This window comes from Lissotriton vulgaris, chromosome 10 (assembly GCF_964263255.1).
Source record: "Lissotriton vulgaris chromosome 10, aLisVul1.2, whole genome shotgun sequence".
Lineage (NCBI taxonomy): Eukaryota > Metazoa > Chordata > Amphibia > Caudata > Salamandridae > Lissotriton > Lissotriton vulgaris.
Genome location: NC_141698.1, coordinates 1,127,539,179 through 1,127,558,100, shown reverse-complemented (window position 1 = coordinate 1,127,558,100; position 18,922 = coordinate 1,127,539,179).

Below are 18,922 nucleotides of genomic sequence, written 5' to 3'. Positions count from 1 at the left end.
CAGCAGCCACTGGATCTAGGGCGGCCGAAAAGTAGGCCACGGGACGTCTAATCAGACCATGTTCCTGGGTCAAGACCGAGAGCGCACAATTGTCTCTCGTGTCACAGAACAGTTCAAAGTTCTTGGAATAGTCAGGCATTCCCAAAGCTGGAGCTGTGCACAGACAATTTCGCAATTTTACCCACGCAGTCATGCATTCATCATTCCAACAAACTGGGTCTTCCGCTCCTTTCTTTGTCATGTTAATCAAGGGTTTAGCTATAGCCGCGAAACCCACGATCCACTGTCTGCAGTACCCAACAACTCCTAGGAACATTCTTACTTCTTTCTGGGTTACTGGTAGTGACATTTCTCGAATTATTTTAATTCTTTCGGTAGTGACTTTCCGGATCCCTTTCTCTATCTGGTGCCCCAGATATTTTACTGAGGTTTTGCAGAACTGTAGCTTGTCTGGTGAAACCTTATGTCCTCCCTTTCCTAGGTGATTCAGCAAGGCAATGGTATCAGTGACACAGTCGTCTTGACTTCTAGACGCTACCAGCAGGTCATCTATGTACTGTACCAGGACAGACTCTTTAGGCAGTATTAAAGATTCAAGGCATTTCTTTAGAATCTGGTTGAAAATCGATGGACTTTCGGTGTACCCCTGGGGGACACGATTCCAGACATAGACCTGGCTGTTGAATTCAAAACTGAAAAGGAATTTGCTTTCTGGATGCAATGGGATGGAAAAGAATGCATGGCACAGGTCAATGACAGTGAACCATTCCGCATTCCATGGAATCTGATACAGTATCACTGCGGGGTTAGGCACTATTGGACAGCAAGGTACTACAATTTGGTTTACCTTGCGCAGGTCCTGCACTACCCTATATTTTCCGCTAGGCTTCTTAATTCCAAGTATGGGTGAATTACAGGGACTGCTCATCACTTCCTGAATGATGTTTGCTTTGAGCAATCTGTTTAATTCCTTTGCAACTCCTTCTTTCACTTCTGCACTCATTTTATACTGTTTGGTATTTGGGTATACAGCATTTGCTTTTATGGCTATTTTTACTGGGTCTACATTTGCCATTAAGCCTACATCTTTTCCAGTAAAACCCCAAACTTCAGGTATTACGCTCGATTGTAGTTCTTCAGGTAGACTTTCAATAGACATGGGCTTAATTTCTGTGTCGGGCCTCAGTAACATCAATTTATACAGGCCATCTTCATCTGGGGTCTGAATTTCAACACCATTTGGTGAGCAAAAGATGGTGCAACGCATTTTGCACAGCAAATCTCGTCCTAATAGGTTCACGGGACTGGAATCACAGACCACAAATCTGTGCATTTCCTTGAAATTCCCTATGGAAATTTCCATAGGCTCAGTTACCGGAGTACTGATTATCTGATTTGAAACTCCCACTACTTGGATTGCATCTCCCGAGAGGGGTAGGTTAGGAACGTCCACTGTTCTCACAGTGGAACGGGTAGCACCAGTGTCCAACAGAAAGGTGACATCTGTCCCTTCAACCTTTCCTTCAATGTATGGTCCAGTCTGGTCTACCGGTAAGGAGGCGCCAAGCACGCACTCCTTGTCCTCCCCCCTCAGGCCCGTCAGTATTGATCCTCACAGAGAAAAGTATCATTTAGCAGGTACTGTGGTATGGGTGCATTTCTTTCATTCTCTCTTTCCCACACTTCGACCCTTTCATTCTGTTGACCCTGATTCCTATAATTTTGTCTAGGAGCACGAGGCAACGGAGGCTGATTTACCTGCTGTGGGTTCTTTCGGATCCCCTCTTTCTGCACCTGTGGATTTAAACCATTTACGGGGGCATTATCAGCCTGCAAGTGCGGACATTTATCTCTCCAATGCCCCATCTGACCACATCCGTGACAGGGGAATTTTTCCATAGCCTCTTCCCTACTCATTTTTACCCGGGGCCTGCCTCCACCCCCAGTATTCGGATTTGGAGCATTATTACTATTAGTCATTTTACTTAACTGTTTTTCTTGTTGTTCAGCTAATTTCACCTGAGCCCACATCACCTTCTCCTTTAGGGCTTTCTTTTTGTTCTCGATCTCATCTTCGCAGTATTTGGCATATTTGAGAACATCATCAATGGGTTTCCCTTGCCAACTGATTTTGTTATCTCTAATCCACTGGGATATTTCAGGTCTCAATCCTAACACGAATCGATAACTGAAATGGGTCATATCCTTCATGTCTACATTATCGATTCCACTGTAAGTTTTGAACACCTGTAGTAACCTTTCATAAAAGGAGTGGACTGATTCATCACGCTCTTGGGTAGTTCTATCTATACGGGTCCAATCTGTTTCTTTTGCAGGTACCTTTTTCTTTAGGTATTGTATGACTTGGTTATATTTTCTCATTACTTCAGTTGAAGGAGCTCCAGTTACAGAGTCTCTCTCGTACTCCTCATTGGGCCAATCGATTTCGATTTTGCACTCGGTCCATAGGTCCACAGGTACTACAATGTCGAAAAACCCATCCAGGTCTTTCAGGAGACATTTCTGAACCTTTATGAAACGTTCAACCTGTCGGTACCACTCAACCGGCTTCTCCCTCAATTTAGGGAAGTCATTGGTAAATGACACTATATCTTGTCTGGACCAAGGGACATGGACATATTTTCCCCCTGGGACTTCCCTCATGGGATATAATTTTTCTGGTTTGTCAACTTCTTGTAGGACGTACTCAGCAGTCCGTGGTCTCTCCTTGCTATCCTCCTTTTTCTTTGCCCACCTGGCTTTCCACTTGTCTAGATCTCCCCATTTCTGTGCTAAGTTTATCAGTTCCTTAATCTGCGTTTTCTTCCCTGCGGTATTCAGGTTTTCTAGATCTTTGTCTGAAAATTCTACCCTGTAGGATTTCTGTAGCACCTTAGATCTGCTGATATCTATTCCCATACATACTGCTGTGTCCATTAATTTGTCATAGTACATTTTTGCGTTCCGAGTAAGGTGTTTGCACATGAACAACAACTCATCTTCCTCCCGGACATTCAATCGGTCTAAACTCACATTCCCTGCGCTCAGTTCCTCTAGCTCTATTCTTAGCTTATAAATATCTAGTGGTTTTGGATGAGGGGTTCCCTTTTCTAATTCTCGGGTCCACCTTTCTATTTCCTCGGGAGTTACTACTGTCGCACTTTGAGTTCCTGATGAAGACTCTATTAGTACGTCTTTGTTCCTAGTCTGAGGTCCAGTTCGAGACATACTAGGTCCCTGTCCCTATTAGGTAGATCCATCAAGGAAACCATGGACTCACATTCACTGGCTTGGTCATCAATAATGAGTGGTTCTTTTCTGGGCTGGGGTATCATCGGGGTTATGACTGGAGTTTTAGGAGTATTCATTCTGTCCCCATATAGAGGAAAAACTGGACCAATGGTTACTGGAATCGTCAGGGCTTCAGGATTTGGATTAATCTGAGCTATGGCATGTATGAGATCATTCCGCTGTCCTCTCAGGGCATCTCTTTCCTGCTCGTGTAATACTCGATTCATGGGGGGATCCTGTATCATTTGGGGTACTAGGGAAGGATAAATATTCGGAGCTGATGGAGTTGACAAAACTAGTCTTTCCTCACCAAAGGGGTTGTAATTCGGGACCACGGGGTCTGGTCTACCAAATCCCTCTCCTCCCGCTCTTCTCTGTTCTATCCCTGTAGAATCGGCTTCACTAGTACTTCTTCTTCCTGAAGGTCTCAATGGAGTAGTTGAACTCTGAGATCTGGCTTCTTCATTATAAGGCGGGGGACCTTTCATAAATAAGTCCTCTAAAAATTCATCTTCTGATTCACCCAGGGGCATCATGTGTCGTGTTTTCTCAGTACATTTCTTCCCTCCCACCATTTCATTAGCTCCGAACATAGGAAATAACCCTTCTACCATCATATTTTGTCTCCACTGTTTTAATTTCTGCTCCTTGGTTTCCTTTACCAATTTTGGATACCATCGGGTCACTCCCTTGTCCATTCGGGGTCTGTCTCGCTCTAGAGCCTCAATTTCCCATTCCTCTAAAGCTTCATACTGAGTTAATCTAGGTCTGGGATGCAATTCATTCATTCGGGTCCTCAGGTTAAATAGGATTCTCCCGTTAAAAGTACCATCAATGGGAAAGGCTAAAACTCCATCCTCCGCAGTGTACTTTACCCAGTTCTCTAACCATACACAGGTATGATACCCTTTTTCTAACATCATGAAAGACGCTGGAGTATTTGGCGGAGGAATGATCACACCTTCCCTAGTTCGTACGGGTTTGTCAGTTTTGAAGAAATTCTTTATCTTGCTGGCAAATGACATTTTCCTCTTTCCTCCGTACATGTTGTGAGGTCTGCCTTTACTCATCAACTCCTTATGACACCCTAGATTCCTTGGATCAGGCAGAAAGTCAGGGTACCACATACACCGCTCGTAACAATCTATAAGCTCGGTGCGGAAAATTTTGACTACCTCGTTTGAGCTTCCAATGCTAGCGCGACTCCAATTTCGCAACAACCAATCAGTACAGAGGTTGCAAAAGTTCTTGACCAATGGGTGTGCGGCCTTTTCGCGAGATGCGTTCTCACGCTCAGGCACTCACCCCTCCCTTACAATTTCGGCTTCACTACACACCCGCTGGTTTAACCAATCCCAGCGCGGCACGGAGTGACGTCAGAGCAGCCCTTCGACTGACTCCCTCCTTTACAAGGTAACGGAAACTTTGTATTTTCTCTAAGGTGCTAATATTAATTTTAGTCAACAACGTGTAACATTCGCCATTGTGTAGGAGTGTTCTAAAGAGATAGAAAGTTCTTCTTTTACTGCAAGTAAACCACTTCTGTCTACTTTTCATACACTTCGGATAGACTTCTCTTGCCTACCCTCACGCAAGCATTAGAAAACCTGCTATTACCCAGTCTCATCCACTTCTTTCCGGGATATATACTAAGCCTGGGGTTCGTCAGCGTTTCCCTTTGCTATCATACAAGCTCCGATGACTCTATTACTCCCTTAGTGTGACCCTTACTAGGTGATATCAGACCAAGGTTTCTATCAGCAGTCCCGTCACTATCATTCATACAGTTTTCCGAAAAAGACCTAATTAGCGCTTCCAGTTCCACTCGAACCATGCACTAACCTTTCCTCCCTACAAATGACCTCAGAACGCGATGGATTCTACTCACCATCCGTTATACAATTCCCCGGGGATTTCAGACAACACTCAACAGTCACACACAATTGGTTAATAAAACATATAATATTTAGCAGCAATACATATATATAAAATTTTCTCAAAACATTTAAAATATTTTAAAAACAGTTGCGCAATAAAATATTAAGTAACATAATCAATATTAAAATTTTAGCAGCACATTTATTTTTCACGGTTTATTTTCTAACTATCTTATCTACCTATCTTACTAGTCCTAACCATTCCTCTGCTTACCAGAAATTACTGATAGAGCGCGCGGGTCACCCGGGTCACTAGATTACCAAATTTCCACGCACTGGGCCCTGGCGTGCATACGATGACAGTGTTTCGCATGAACCGGGGGAAACCTCTCCACGCTACTATGAGTAATCGAGTGGGTGACTCTTACACCACTTACTATTCATGTACCTGACTTACCACAGGCACATTACTCCTGACGGATCAGGAGCTAGCAGTGGACAGGAGATAAGGGTTTTCCTAAAAGGGAGAAAATGCTTTACACATTTAGTACCTTTAATTCCACTTTAATGTATAATGACCACAGACACCTTGATAGTTTTAAGGATTTTATATAGTAAAAGTTTAAAAGGAAAATGCCATTACAAGGAGGCAAATGCAAAGCAATACATCAATGATTAGAATCAGAACCAGGATGTAACTATGGATGAGTGTGAGTATCATAGAATAAAAGGGAACACTATAGGGCATGAATCATAATAAACATATTAAGCTAATATGGTTTAAACTAGGGCAAGGACGTGAGGAGGACCTAATGTGTGACCTAATACCTTTATACTAATTCCTAAACCTTATGCTATCTTTACTAACTTCACGGCAACCATACTAAGGGAAAAGGGAATAAGTGGAACAAACTGGATAAACAGTTGGGTTTAACAATGTCCTATAGGAAGGGTAAAAGTGGAACATTTACTAATAATCAATTGCATAAAATTACATTCAAAGGAGATATGGAGAATATCACCGGCAAGATTGCTTTAATTGGAAAAGGAAAAGTTTAAGGGTATAGTATAGACAGACACCTATGCCAATATTTACCTAAGTGAGAATGAGGACTAACCCTGGCCACGGGTCAGTTGGGAAAGAACGGGACAAGGACCCTCAAGGATTCAGGAATACCAGAAGGTGAGCAGGTACAGCTCATGGACAGTCAGGACAGGATACCCCTCAGGTCTGGGTCAGGACTGGGTTCACCAAGGCACGACCAACCCCTCACAGCTTCGGATGCAACGCCAGCGTTACCCCCTCTTCTGCACGGAATCCGCCAATAACCCCGATTGGGTTTTCGAATCTCCCAGCAAAGTGCTTTGCTTTAGCACTTAGGACTAATTTCCACCCCTTGGAGTTTGTGGAAAGTTTCAGGCAGAATGCTCCGCAGCACTCTGTATCAGGCACCTATAGAGTTCGTAGGGTCAGTGACAGGTCTGCTACTCGGACAAGTCGGACAATTTCTCTATGCTAAACTAGGCTATATATACAGTTTTAAGTCCCCAAGACCACCCATAAATGTTGCAATATGACAAAGTCCCATCTTCTGATTGGTCAAGGGAGGTGGTTAGGTCATAGGTACCACCTATATTCTTATTACGTTTTTTCACGTGACATTACCCTCCCCCTAACACCTGGGTTCCCAGGCCTACGTGTGGGAAAGTACAATAGTGAAGAAAAGGTTTGCAACATTGTTGCACATTCAGAGTAAAAATAGCAAGTCTTCAAGGGCGAAGGTGCGTCTGGAAAGGACAGTCCCCTTTTCAATGGCCAACTGGCCAGGTTCCATTGCTGCACGTCCCAGATCTTAGGTCACGTGATGAGGGATACGTCAGCTTCAATATGGTTCTGGTCCCTAAGTCCAGGCCCTCATTTACGCGGTACATGAAAAGTAAGCGAAAACAAATTAATAACACAAAATAAAATGAATACACTGTACACCATGACCAACTACTCTTAATCCCTTATTTTATAATACTTATTGCATTAAGAGTTAGTGCAGAAAAGATGCATATACAAAAGCGGCTTAAGATAGCATGAAGCATGATTAGTGACAAGCGGCCATTTTAACACCACTGCGCATGTGCGAACTTTTCCCTCCAGATTGCGAGTGCGTCACATCACATGGGTATGACCGACGCATGCGCAGACTGGATTTCTGCAAAGCGGACATTTTATTAATGTGCAAGCGTGATTACGATGAAAAACACATAGGCAAGCCTCCTAGGGACACCCGTGTGTTGGGGAAATACAAATAAAATGACAAACAATCGGAGTTAGTACGGTTACGATTTAGGCGAGGTTCATGAAAGAGAGCAAGTCGCGTTACGTGCGAATCCTTGCTCCATCAATCCCCTCTTTGATGATATTTACTATCATCACTACACATGAAAACAGATGCCAACTTCATTCATCCAATTCATCCATCTCAATCTCAATAAACTTATTGTTGAGCTTTCTCTCCGCCTCTCTGTGTGTATGATTGTTCTTTATTTTCTTATATATCTGATTTCTTAATTCTTCTAATTCCAATTCTTCAGCCTTTCGTTTTCCTTTCTTATTCACTATATATTTTCTGCATTTCTGACATCTGCAACAGATGAATATGATCAGAACAATCAAACCTATTCCAGCTATTGGCATCAGTATTTTCCATATAAGACTTTTACCTAAATTAGAGAACCAACTACCTACAGAGGAGAGACCATCAGTCAGTCTCTTCCAGACACTGTCAACCTCTAATGGTTTGAGTTCTTTTTCCAAATTAGTAATGTTTCTTATATACTTCTTAATTTCGACGCTTTTATCAGGAATGTAAGTACAACAATGTTGCGCCCTCAGCATCCTGCAGACTCCGCCCTCTTTTGCCAATAAGGTATCAAGAGCAAGGCGATTCTGTAAAACCATTGATCTGATCGCAACCATTTCGGTATTGATCATCAGAAATCCAGCAGCAGTGTCAGTTGATAACCGATCCACTACTGTAGATAATTTGCAGATTCTGTGAGTATTCAGAACTACCCCCATTCCAGGTATCAGTGCACTAAAAATATCACCTACAATTTCTCCTACACTTTCACGTTTGCTACGCACTAAGCCATTAGTAATCTCATTGCTTCCAGCTGCATTGTTCACATGGTATATTTTCGGAAAGACAATGCCAAAGTAGCAGCTTCCATACCAGTGATCCGGTAATTTGAAATAAGCCTTGTTTCCACATATATAATAAATTCCTGGAAACACAGGTTCTGACCCATTTTTGAAACCCCAACCTCCAATTACCTTGTAATTATGTTCACACTCGCTGGAACCAATGAATACATTGTTATAATAACTAGTCTTTTCTCTATGAAGACAGAGTTTCCCTTTCCGTTCAAAATCCAGCAACAGAGCAGAAGTAACTTCGCTTTGAGAGGTGTTATCCATGTTTTCTGCCCATCTAGGGATTCTGTCCTTCTCGTCATTTGCCTTTTTCTGAAACTTTTCCCTTCTCTTCTCTGCCATTTTTAAGAACATTTTCTCTTGTGCATGTAAGGAACAAGTCAGGTTAGCTTTTCTAGCTTCATTTAAGTCTATGTCACCTATAGTCAGGAAATATTCTCCCATGTAGCGAGTCACTTCACCAAGTGTATGTACAAGGTTCAGATTCCCTCTAATAGGAAGTTCTGAAAAGATAACGTCAGTGTTCGAGTAATAATACTGTAAAGTGCTTCTATAGAATAAGCTTGCTAATATACTACAGGAAATTCCATAGGTCAGGGGTAAATGGCGGTATGTCACGCCTTCAGCTACAGAAGTAGGTAGCATCATGCAGACATAGCAATCTTCTATTTCCATAGCTTCTACATAGTGCACTAAAAGATTAGCGAAAACATTTAAGTGTGTCCTGTTTTTCATTTGGTGATAATGTAGTTCACCCTCATCTGATGCTTCTAAGTCAGGTCGTGTATGTCTCAGACTCACTGAATTGTCACGTCTTTCTACTCTTCGTGGGGTTTCTTCGGTATGTACAACTTCTGCGTCTTGTGTCGTCAAGTCTGTAGGATATATATTAGGGTCTTTGCTTATCATAAAAGGTATAAACACTGTTAGTCCTATCCATATCATTACCACTAGTACTACACTACAGATGCATATTTTACAGCATGTTCTGCAACAGCTAAATCTGGATCTTCCAGTGACATTTGAATCAGACATTTTATCTTACAGGTGGCTTTTTCCAACCCCTCTTTGTTTCTATTTCAGCAGAGGTTATACTTTGCTTCACCTCAAGGAGGGTCTTCGTCAGAACTCCGATTAGTAGTTGACTCTTCGTCACTTTTGCCACAGGCTTCGGGCTCATCAATTTCTTCCAACACCAAATAGGTCCATTCAGGGCTCCGATACAGTCTGTTCTGTTTCTTTACTCTGCTGCCTTTTCGGATGGACTTTCCTTGGGCTTCTTTTCCTTCACTTTCAGCCCTTTTTCGGTCCTTCAGTTTCTCTTCGACTGTTTTTATTCTTATTCTTAGTCTTTTTACATATCGGGGTTCATCCTTCTTTTCGATCCTTTTTGTAGTCGAGGAAACTTGCTCTTCCTCGTGAACTCTTTTGCTTTTTCTTCTTTGTCGCACTATTGATTCAGCAGTGTCTTTTTCCCTTCCTGTCTGACTAGTTCCAGGTCTTTCATCTATTTCTTCTGCCTGGTCCTTAAGCTGACCTAGTTCAGGTTTAGACTGTATTTGATCTTCGTTTGTGAGTGATTCACCGGACTCTTCTTCCTGAACACGTTCATCTATTACTAACTGATCCTGTTCATGCTCTTCGATCTCTTGATTTTCTTCCGCATGAATTTCTGCTTTGACTACTATCTGTCCCTTTCCAGCCTCCTCCGTCTGAGAAGGAGTGTTGATGACTTGATCTGTCCCTACTTGGCCTATTCCCTGATCAGATTTGATGACGGCTTTGATGATCTGACCTTCTCCTTCTTGTTCTGACTCACCTGCACTGTCCCACTCACTACCTAGGTAAGAGTATTTTCTGGTTCTTATTGGATCAAGAACTTGGTCGTCGGCAGGAAACCATTCAACGTCTTGACTTGTGCTCGGTAGTTCGCCATCAGCGAGATCCGGACCCTCTTCTGGAGTCTCCTCAGCTGGACTACCTTCGGCTTCAGTCGCGTTTTCTCCAGTCACCTTCTTCGTGTGACTTGCATGGATCCACTTTGGTACACCAGCACACTTCACAGCAGTTGTGGTGACAAGGATCACTTGTCGAGGCTTGCCCCACTTTGGTCCAAGGCAACTCTTCCGGGTATGTTTCTTTAACACCACCCAATCACCTGGTCTCAGATTGTGTGCTGGAGTTGTAGGCCATTCGACAGCAGTCTCTCCAATCTGGTGAGAGATAGAACGCACTTGGTCACCCAACTGCCTGCAGTACTCTAGCACCATATCATCAGAAATACTTAGCAGTTTGTGTCCAGGTACCCATGCCTGTCGCATCATTCTTCCCATTAGCACTTCATGGGGGCTCAGGCCTGTCTTTCTGTTTGGAATACTTCTCAAGCTCATCAGCACCATGGGCAAAGCCTCTATCCAATTCATTTTTGTGGAGTCACACAGTTTTGCCAGCCTGGACTTGAGAGTGCCATTTATTTGCTCGACTATCCCAGAAGCCTCTGGATGATAGGCACAGTGCAGCCTTTGCTCCATTTTGAATGCTTTGCAGAGTTCTTTTAGGACCTCGTTTGAAAAATGTCCACCTTGGTCTGTTTCAATTGTCTCAGGAATTCCAAAGCGGGGTATCAGTTCCCTAAGTAATAATTTAGCTACAGTCAGGGCATCATTCTTCTTTGCTGGGTAAGCCTCCACCCACCGGGAAAACAAGCAAACTATGACCAGGACATATCTATATCCTTTGCACAGGGGCATTGTTATGAATTCTGCCTGCATCCTAATGAAGGGACCTTCTGCTCTCCCAATGGTGCTTTGTTCCACTACTGTCTTCTTTCCTGCATTGAACTGTTGACACACTAAACACCTCTGACAAAGTTTGTCTGCTGTGCTCCTGAATTTTGGACTGTAGAACACCTTTTCAAACATTCGGCACATGGCATCCCTCCCAATATGTTTTGGTTCATGTATTATCCGTGCCATTGCGGTAACCAGTCGTTCAGGGAGTACAGGCATACCAGTCACGTGGACCACAACACCATCCCTTTCCCTTGGTCGACATTCATCCTGCCTCCACCTGTTCCTTTCTTCCCTGTCTGTTGTCTGTTGTAGTTCTCTTAATTCATCCCATGTTCCCAATCGTTCAAACAACATCAGTTGGCAGCTGCTTTCACCTCCCCATAGTTTGATTAGGAGGGACATTTTGTGTCGGGCGCAGTACTGGGCAATTTGGTCAGCATATCTGTTTCCGGCTGTCACCTCGTCATTTCCCGATCGGTGAGCCGCACACTTGACCACAGCCAATTCTTTGGGCAATTGGATGGCTTCTAGTAAGTTTTGTACTGGTTTCCCATTCCGGATGGGAGAACCTGAGGAAGTCATGAATTCTCTTTGCAACCATAGCTGGCCGAAGTCATGAACAACCCCATAGCAGTACTGACTGTCAGTATAAACAGTTACTCTTTTGTTTTTCCCAATTTTACAAGCTCTTGTTAGAGCGATGAGCTCCGCTACTTGAGCAGATTTAACTTCGCAAAGATAGGAAGCTTCCAGGGTCTTTTCCAAAGTGACTACAGCATAGGCAGCACTCAAACCTCCATTCTCATGTCTCAAGCATGAACCATCCACAAACATTTTGAGGTCTTCATCAACCAAAGCCACTTCTCTGATATCAGGACGGGGTTTTGTGCTAAATTCAGTTAAGTCTATGCAGCTATGCTCAATTTCATCTCCTGCCTCTACATCAATGGGAAGGGGCAATAGAGTTGCAGGGTTTAGAATGTTACATCGGGAAATTACTACATTTTCTGCACCAATGAGAATCCTCTCATATTTAGTCAGCCGACTAGGGGTGAGATACTGTGTCTTGGTTCGGGCAAGTAAGATCACAACTGAATGTGGAACAAATACAGTGACAGGATGTCCCATCACAATGTTCTCACTCTGCTCTAGACTTGTACAGGTAGCAGCTACTGCTTTCAGGCATCCCGGTAATCCAGCAGCCACTGGATCTAGGGCGGCCGAAAAGTAGGCCACGGGACGTCTAATCAGACCATGTTCCTGGGTCAAGACCGAGAGCGCACAATTGTCTCTCGTGTCACAGAACAGTTCAAAGTTCTTGGAATAGTCAGGCATTCCCAAAGCTGGAGCTGTGCACAGACAATTTCGCAATTTTACCCACGCAGTCATGCATTCATCATTCCAACAAACTGGGTCTTCCGCTCCTTTCTTTGTCATGTTAATCAAGGGTTTAGCTATAGCCGCGAAACCCACGATCCACTGTCTGCAGTACCCAACAACTCCTAGGAACATTCTTACTTCTTTCTGGGTTACTGGTAGTGACATTTCTCGAATTATTTTAATTCTTTCGGTAGTGACTTTCCGGATCCCTTTCTCTATCTGGTGCCCCAGATATTTTACTGAGGTTTTGCAGAACTGTAGCTTGTCTGGTGAAACCTTATGTCCTCCCTTTCCTAGGTGATTCAGCAAGGCAATGGTATCAGTGACACAGTCGTCTTGACTTCTAGACGCTACCAGCAGGTCATCTATGTACTGTACCAGGACAGACTCTTTAGGCAGTATTAAAGATTCAAGGCATTTCTTTAGAATCTGGTTGAAAATCGATGGACTTTCGGTGTACCCCTGGGGGACACGATTCCAGACATAGACCTGGCTGTTGAATTCAAAACTGAAAAGGAATTTGCTTTCTGGATGCAATGGGATGGAAAAGAATGCATGGCACAGGTCAATGACAGTGAACCATTCCGCATTCCATGGAATCTGATACAGTATCACTGCGGGGTTAGGCACTATTGGACAGCAAGGTACTACAATTTGGTTTACCTTGCGCAGGTCCTGCACTACCCTATATTTTCCGCTAGGCTTCTTAATTCCAAGTATGGGTGAATTACAGGGACTGCTCATCACTTCCTGAATGATGTTTGCTTTGAGCAATCTGTTTAATTCCTTTGCAACTCCTTCTTTCACTTCTGCACTCATTTTATACTGTTTGGTATTTGGGTATACAGCATTTGCTTTTATGGCTATTTTTACTGGGTCTACATTTGCCATTAAGCCTACATCTTTTCCAGTAAAATCCCAAACTTCAGGTATTACGCTCGATTGTAGTTCTTCAGGTAGACTTTCAATAGACATGGGCTTAATTTCTGTGTCGGGCCTCAGTAACATCAATTTATACAGGCCATCTTCATCTGGGGTCTGAATTTCAACACCATTTGGTGAGCAAAAGATGGTGCAACGCATTTTGCACAGCAAATCTCGTCCTAATAGGTTCACGGGACTGGAATCACAGACCACAAATCTGTGCATTTCCTTGAAATTCCCTATGGAAATTTCCATAGGCTCAGTTACCGGAGTACTGATTATCTGATTTGAAACTCCCACTACTTGGATAGCATCTCCCGAGAGGGGTAGGTTAGGAACGTCCACTGTTCTCACAGTGGAACGGGTAGCACCAGTGTCCAACAGAAAGGTGACATCTGTCCCTTCAACCTTTCCTTCAATGTATGGTCCAGTCTGGTCTACCGGTAAGGAGGCGCCAAGCACGCACTCCTTGTCCTCCCCCCTCAGGCCCCGTCAGTATTGATCCTCACAGAGAAAAGTATCATTTAGCAGGTACTGTGGTATGGGTGCATTTCTTTCATTCTCTCTTTCCCACACTTCGACCCTTTCATTCTGTTGACCCTGATTCCTATAATTTTGTCTAGGAGCACGAGGCAACGGAGGCTGATTTACCTGCTGTGGGTTCTTTCGGATCCCCTCTTTCTGCACCTGTGGATTTAAACCATTTACGGGGGCATTATCAGCCTGCAAGTGCGGACATTTATCTCTCCAATGCCCCATCTGACCACATCCGTGACAGGGGAATTTTTCCATAGCCTCTTCCCTACTCATTTTTACCCGGGGCCTGCCTCCACCCCCAGTATTCGGATTTGGAGCATTATTACTATTAGTCATTTTACTTAACTGTTTTTCTTGTTGTTCAGCTAATTTCACCTGAGCCCACATCACCTTCTCCTTTAGGGCTTTCTTTTTGTTCTCGATCTCATCTTCGCAGTATTTGGCATATTTGAGAACATCATCAATGGGTTTCCCTTGCCAACTGATTTTGTTATCTCTAATCCACTGGGATATTTCAGGTCTCAATCCTAACACGAATCGATAACTGAAATGGGTCATATCCTTCATGTCTACATTATCGATTCCACTGTAAGTTTTGAACACCTGTAGTAACCTTTCATAAAAGGAGTGGACTGATTCATCACGCTCTTGGGTAGTTCTATCTATACGGGTCCAATCTGTTTCTTTTGCAGGTACCTTTTTCTTTAGGTATTGTATGACTTGGTTATATTTTCTCATTACTTCAGTTGAAGGAGCTCCAGTTACAGAGTCTCTCTCGTACTCCTCATTGGGCCAATCGATTTCGATTTTGCACTCGGTCCATAGGTCCACAGGTACTACAATGTCGAAAAACCCATCCAGGTCTTTCAGGAGACATTTCTGAACCTTTATGAAACGTTCAACCTGTCGGTACCACTCAACCGGCTTCTCCCTCAATTTAGGGAAGTCATTGGTAAATGACACTATATCTTGTCTGGACCAAGGGACATGGACATATTTTCCCCCTGGGACTTCCCTCATGGGATATAATTTTTCTGGTTTGTCAACTTCTTGTAGGACGTACTCAGCAGTCCGTGGTCTCTCCTTGCTATCCTCCTTTTTCTTTGCCCACCTGGCTTTCCACTTGTCTAGATCTCCCCATTTCTGTGCTAAGTTTATCAGTTCCTTAATCTGCGTTTTCTTCCCTGCGGTATTCAGGTTTTCTAGATCTTTGTCTGAAAATTCTACCCTGTAGGATTTCTGTAGCACCTTAGATCTGCTGATATCTATTCCCATACATACTGCTGTGTCCATTAATTTGTCATAGTACATTTTTGCGTTCCGAGTAAGGTGTTTGCACATGAACAACAACTCATCTTCCTCCCGGACATTCAATCGGTCTAAACTCACATTCCCTGCGCTCAGTTCCTCTAGCTCTATTCTTAGCTTATAAATATCTAGTGGTTTTGGATGAGGGGTTCCCTTTTCTAATTCTCGGGTCCACCTTTCTATTTCCTCGGGAGTTACTACTGTCGCACTTTGAGTTCCTGATGAAGACTCTATTAGTACGTCTTTGTTCCTAGTCTGAGGTCCAGTTCGAGACATACTAGGTCCCTGTCCCTATTAGGTAGATCCATCAAGGAAACCATGGACTCACATTCACTGGCTTGGTCATCAATAATGAGTGGTTCTTTTCTGGGCTGGGGTATCATCGGGGTTATGACTGGAGTTTTAGGAGTATTCATTCTGTCCCCATATAGAGGAAAAACTGGACCAATGGTTACTGGAATCGTCAGGGCTTCAGGATTTGGATTAATCTGAGCTATGGCATGTATGAGATCATTCCGCTGTCCTCTCAGGGCATCTCTTTCCTGCTCGTGTAATACTCGATTCATGGGGGGATCCTGTATCATTTGGGGTACTAGGGAAGGATAAATATTCGGAGCTGATGGAGTTGACAAAACTAGTCTTTCCTCACCAAAGGGGTTGTAATTCGGGACCACGGGGTCTGGTCTACCAAATCCCTCTCCTCCCGCTCTTCTCTGTTCTATCCCTGTAGAATCGGCTTCACTAGTACTTCTTCTTCCTGAAGGTCTCAATGGAGTAGTTGAACTCTGAGATCTGGCTTCTTCATTATAAGGCGGGGGACCTTTCATAAATAAGTCCTCTAAAAATTCATCTTCTGATTCACCCAGGGGCATCATGTGTCGTGTTTTCTCAGTACATTTCTTCCCTCCCACCATTTCATTAGCTCCGAACATAGGAAATAACCCTTCTACCATCATATTTTGTCTCCACTGTTTTAATTTCTGCTCCTTGGTTTCCTTTACCAATTTTGGATACCATCGGGTCACTCCCTTGTCCATTCGGGGTCTGTCTCGCTCTAGAGCCTCAATTTCCCATTCCTCTAAAGCTTCATACTGAGTTAATCTAGGTCTGGGATGCAATTCATTCATTCGGGTCCTCAGGTTAAATAGGATTCTCCCGTTAAAAGTACCATCAATGGGAAAGGCTAAAACTCCATCCTCCGCAGTGTACTTTACCCAGTTCTCTAACCATACACAGGTATGATACCCTTTTTCTAACATCATGAAAGACGCTGGAGTATTTGGCGGAGGAATGATCACACCTTCCCTAGTTCGTACGGGTTTGTCAGTTTTGAAGAAATTCTTTATCTTGCTGGCAAATGACATTTTCCTCTTTCCTCCGTACATGTTGTGAGGTCTGCCTTTACTCATCAACTCCTTATGACACCCTAGATTCCTTGGATCAGGCAGAAAGTCAGGGTACCACATACACCGCTCGTAACAATCTATAAGCTCGGTGCGGAAAATTTTGACTACCTCGTTTGAGCTTCCAATGCTAGCGCGACTCCAATTTCGCAACAACCAATCAGTACAGAGGTTGCAAAAGTTCTTGACCAATGGGTGTGCGGCCTTTTCGCGAGATGCGTTCTCACGCTCAGGCACTCACCCCTCCCTTACAATTTCGGCTTCACTACACACCCGCTGGTTTAACCAATCCCAGCGCGGCACGGAGTGACGTCAGAGCAGCCCTTCGACTGACTCCCTCCTTTACAAGGTAACGGAAACTTTGTATTTTCTCTAAGGTGCTAATATTAATTTTAGTCAACAACGTGTAACATTCGCCATTGTGTAGGAGTGTTCTAAAGAGATAGAAAGTTCTTCTTTTACTGCAAGTAAACCACTTCTGTCTACTTTTCATACACTTCGGATAGACTTCTCTTGCCTACCCTCACGCAAGCATTAGAAAACCTGCTATTACCCAGTCTCATCCACTTCTTTCCGGGATATATACTAAGCCTGGGGTTCGTCAGCGTTTCCCTTTGCTATCATACAAGCTCCGATGACTCTATTACTCCCTTAGTGTGACCCTTACTAGGTGATATCAGACCAAGGTTTCTATCAGCAGTCCCGTCACTATCATTCATACAGTTTTCCGAAAAAGACCTAATTAGCGCTTCCAGTTCCACTCGAACCATGCACTAACCTTTCCTCCCTACAAATGACCTCAGAACGCGATGGATTCTACTCACCATCCGTTATACAATTCCCCGGGGATTTCAGACAACACTCAACAGTCACACACAATTGGTTAATAAAACATATAATATTTAGCAGCAATACATATATATAAAATTTTCTCAAAACATTTAAAATATTTTAAAAACAGTTGCGCAATAAAATATTAAGTAACATAATCAATATTAAAATTTTAGCAGCACATTTATTTTTCACGGTTTATTTTCTAACTATCTTATCTACCTATCTTACTAGTCCTAACCATTCCTCTCCTTACCAGAAATTACTGATAGAGCGCGCGGGTCACCCGGGTCACTAGATTACCAAATTTCCACGCACTGGGCCCTGGCGTGCATACGATGACAGTGTTTCGCATGAACCGGGTGAAACCTCTCCACGCTACTATGAGTAATCGAGTGGGTGACTCTTACACCACTTACTATTCATGTACCTGACTTACCACAGGCACATTACTCCTGACGGATCAGGAGCTAGCAGTGGACAGGAGATAAGGGTTTTCCTAAAAGGGAGAAAATGCTTTACACATTTAGTACCTTTAATTCCACTTTAATGTATAATGACCACAGACACCTTGATAGTTTTAAGGATTTTATATAGTAAAAGTTTAAAAGGAAAATGCCATTACAAGGAGGCAAATGCAAAGCAATACATCAATGATTAGAATCAGAACCAGGATGTAACTATGGATGAGTGTGAGTATCATAGAATAAAAGGGAACACTATAGGGCATGAATCATAATAAACATATTAAGCTAATATGGTTTAAACTAGGGCAAGGACGTGAGGAGGACCTAATGTGTGACCTAATACCTTTATACTAATTCCTAAACCTTATGCTATCTTTACTAACTTCACGGCAACCATACTAAGGGAAAAGGGAATAAGTGGAACAAACTGGATAAACAGTTGGGTTTAACAATGTCCTATAGGAAGGGTAAAAGTGGAACATTTACTAATAATCAATTGCATAAAATTACATTCAAAGGAGATATGGAGAATATCACCGGCAAGATTGCTTTAATTGGAAAAGGAAAAGTTTAAGGGTATAGTATAGACAGACACCTATGCCAATATTTACCTAAGTGAGAATGAGGACTAACCCTGGCCACGGGTCAGTTGGGAAAGAACGGGACAAGGACCCTCAAGGATTCAGGAATACCAGAAGGTGAGCAGGTACAGCTCATGGACAGTCAGGACAGGATACCCCTCAGGTCTGGGTCAGGACTGGGTTCACCAAGGCACGACCAACCCCTCACAGCTTCGGATGCAACGCCAGCGTTACCCCCTCTTCTGCACGGAATCCGCCAATAACCCCGATTGGGTTTTCGAATCTCCCAGCAAAGTGCTTTGCTTTAGCACTTAGGACTAATT